The sequence below is a fragment of the Cucumis sativus genome, chromosome 3 (assembly GCF_000004075.3).
Source record: "Cucumis sativus cultivar 9930 chromosome 3, Cucumber_9930_V3, whole genome shotgun sequence".
Lineage (NCBI taxonomy): Eukaryota > Viridiplantae > Streptophyta > Magnoliopsida > Cucurbitales > Cucurbitaceae > Cucumis > Cucumis sativus.
This window is the reverse complement of record NC_026657.2, coordinates 20,772,047-20,776,199: the sequence shown is the minus strand read 5'-3', so window position 1 is coordinate 20,776,199 and position 4,153 is coordinate 20,772,047.

Here is a 4,153-nt window from a genome sequence, read left to right as displayed (position 1 = left end):
TCAAACTTGTTAATTGGTGGAGTAATAAATCATCTGGCATGTTACTAGAATTGTTGAAAGAAGCATTTTCAATCGATGCCTCCATACCTAGTTCATTCTATGAAGTAAAACAAAAATTGTGTGGTTTGTGGTTTAGGTCTAGACTATGAAACTGTATTCATGCTTCCAAATATGATTGTATATTATGCTAGAAAGAATTCGTTGAATACCAACATTGTCCAACATGTGACGAGTCAGGATATAAGTTGACGATGTTAAAGGAAAGAAGATTTCGCATAAGGTGTTCGCCATTTTTCCTTGATACCTAGGCTACCGATTGTTTGCATTAAAAGAAGGTGCTGGAATAAGATGGCATCAAGATAAGCGAGTTCAAATGGATAATGTGTTAAGAATTCCAACTAATGCTAAATGTTGGAAGCATGTTGATTGTGAATTTTCTTGATTTTCTATAGACCCACGAAATATTCGTTTAACATTAGTTTCAAATGGATTTAATCCTTTTGGAAATATGAGCACTTCATATAGTATGTGGCCTATAGTGATAATTTCTTATAATTTTCCACCTTAGAAATATATGAAAGAGACAAAATTTTCCATGTCTTTGCTTATACCCGACTCAAAATCTCCTAGAAAAGAAATTGATGTTTACTTGCAACCACTAGTGGAAGTGTAAAATATCTTATGGAATAATGGTGTGCAAACTTATGATTGTTCCATCAGTGAATTCTTTCAACTACATGCTTCTTTGTTGTAGATCATTAACGACTTTCCTACGTATGGTGATATCTAGTTTGAGTACTAAGGGTTATCAAACATGTCCTACATATTTGTAAAGATAGTTTCAAATAAACAAATATGAGACGTGCTAGAGGTAGATGTTACTAAAAATGCTTTGCTTAAGTTACCAAAATTTGTCGGTAGAGTCTCTATTGATGAATATATTGAGGATGATACATTATATAAGGATGATGTTGATCCTATATTTACAGAACGACTGATGCTTCAACATGAAGATAATGAATTCATTAATGATTAAGAAGATAACTTAAATTATCTACTAGTGGTAGTTTGATTTTTTATGATTCAGAAAATGACGAATAACGTGCATGTAACTTTGAGATTTAAATGTTATTTTGCATTTAGTAGTACTTTTATACTTATTTGTATTGGTTGATTTTACTCTTAACTTTGATATTTGATTGTTATTTTGCAGGTACAGTGTCGAATCTGAATAGACATAATGAGGTAGAAGAAAATTTTCATGAAATGGACGATCTGCCACACACAGGATCTTCTATGGGACATACACTAGGTTAATGGATTGTTCACGTACTTTTTTTATGCCACAAACAGGAAAACAAGATATTTAATATATTTTTTCTATAGATACTAGCTCTGCGATAATAGGATTCATTGTGGTCATTCACGTGATATGGCTTCAAAGAGGTATGTCATTTAACATGAGAGGATTCCTATTGACATCCATATTGGAGATATTAAGAGTCTCACATTGGAAAAACCAAGGGGACTCATACTCCATATAACATAGATGAACTACTCCTCTCATTGCCAATTGGTTTTGAGATGGAACCCCATACTATCAAATTTAACATCATCTTGAGGGGACATGTTGGAAATTAGCCCATTAAGCCCAGACAAGTATTTAGTACAAGATAGGTGAATCCAAAGTGACACTATCTTGAGGGGGCATCTTGGTAATTATATTATTTGTAATTTTTTTCCATACATAGTAGAACCTTTACATCGTTGACTTGTCCAAGCTAGAATTTCACAAGTTTATTGAACATCAAATGAAAAAATCCTTTAAGGAGTACCAAACAAATTTACACAAGCATTACAAAAAACATGGTGGTCCTGACCGAGCACGCATCTAGGCAGTTTAAGAAATATTTTTTGAAAAGGTTTTTTTTCTTTTTTGAAAATGATAAGTCTAAATATTAACTTATTGAGATTCAATTATCTATTCATAATTTAATTACCTATTCACTTATGTTAGGAATCGTTGAAGAAAAATAAAAACAATCGATCAAAGTTGGAATTCAATCACCAGGCTGGGTCAAAGACATTCATTCATATTCAACATGACTATGTAAGTGTTATATGCTAACTATCTTTCTACATTCGTAAAACTGTGTTCATGAAATTCTACATATGTCAATAATATTGCACAACGTCAAGCATGGTAAAGAATTGGGAAGAATCGGCTTGTTTGAGGCAACACATAGTAATAGAGGAAAGTGGGTCAATCAAGCTGTCGATGATGCCAATATAAGAAAACAAATGTATCTTTACACCATTTTTCATAATTGGTTGGTACTTAGAACATGATAATAAGTTGCTTTTATTTGTTATCAGAATCAAATGGTAAGTTTCCAAGAGACAACAACTACTGTAGATGAATCACAACCATTAACCGGAGATGAAATCATTGATCAAGTTTTGGGTAAGCGACCAAGCTACTCAAAAGGCCCAGAATAGAGATTGAAACCTAAATCAAGTAGGAGGTGATAGTTCATCGAGTGATTCAACTTTAAAAATGCAATAAAGCGCATGCAATGGAAATATTGTGATGCCTTAATCGTGTACCACCAACGCATTAAAGGCCCTACGATAGGTCACTACCGCTACAAGAAAATATGTATTAATTTTCTGACGCACAACACGAATGCTAGGATAAGTAACGTCGAGAAAAAAGCTTCTCTAAGGCAGTAAAAGCTCCGTCGAGAAATGTTGGAAATCCCAACACAACATAAGGCGACAATTTTATAAGGTGATTTATTAAAAAAAATTATAAGCTTCTCCAGATGCCATGAACAATGGTGTCGAGAGAAGTTTATAATTTTTTATTATATTTAACTTCTCCTGATGTGATGCATAACAACATCAGAAGAAGTTTATGATTTTTTATTATATTTAACTTTTCCCTACATGCATAACAACGTCGGGAGAAGTTTATAATTTTTTTAATATATTTAACTTCTTCCAACGCTATGCATAATGACGTCGGTCTTGGTGAGGGAACTTCTGACGCACCCTAATCGATGTTAAGAGTTCTCCTTTAAAACCTTTTTTTAGATATGTTTTACAGATTTGAAAGGAGGTCGAAAAACGAGAGAGAGAGAGATTTTAGAGTTCCAAAAGTGGAAGAAGATTCCCTTTGTCGTTCACCATCTGGTCTTCCCGACGCACAAAATATAACATCGGGAGATCCTCTATCGACTCATTTTCCTTGACTTCGATCCCAACATGGATTTATGCGTCAGAGAAGAATTTTCCAACACTTTTTCATATATTTTCCAACGCCTTTGTGCATCGGGAGACATTCATTTTCTTGTAGTGTACACAAAGAGAGTATGCAGCGGACAACTGGGCAAGTTGAGGATACTTCACCTAAGAACAGTGATGTGACCCTGATGTCAGTAGGCCAACGATTGATTGTACTCTATCGTCCAATCCAAATTAAGGATAAGGGTTGGGCAGAGACACGTGGAGCTTCGAGATTGGACCACTTCCCGACGTCAGAAAGGGTAATCATTCTGACATGGGAAAACTCACTGAAACCTATAAATAAATGAATTCAGATTAGTTTGAAGTTGCTTTACCTATAACTCACTTAAGAGAGAATTAAGAAGATTTCTAAGGTTTTCAAATATCCAAAACAAGCCTGAATCCAATAAGACTTGTAGGAAAGTGAAAAGAAAACTCTTGGTCGAGGAAGCTAGTTGACCGTGTTGGTAAATGGTTATTTTTACAAAATGTTTTCAAGTTAAAAAGAATTTCTAAAATGTGTTTGAATCTTTCAATGTATTTATATTAAGACCATGAATTATATGATTTTCCTTATGCTTCCAAATTCTTAAAATGCATACGACTTGCAAACAAATATAGTTTATTGTACATTGGGATGATGTGATGAAACGTGGGTTCTGGAGAATGTATGAGAACTAATAAACGTTTAAATGAAATAATCTTTGTACCTTATGTGATATAGTGTCTTATCCTTGTTGTGTGATATGAGATAAGATGTTATATTTCTGCTGTGCCATTTGGAATAGAATGACCTATTCATGTTGTGTGATCTTAAATAGGATGCATCATGCTTGCTGTGTGATCTGACATTAGAAGATGCGTT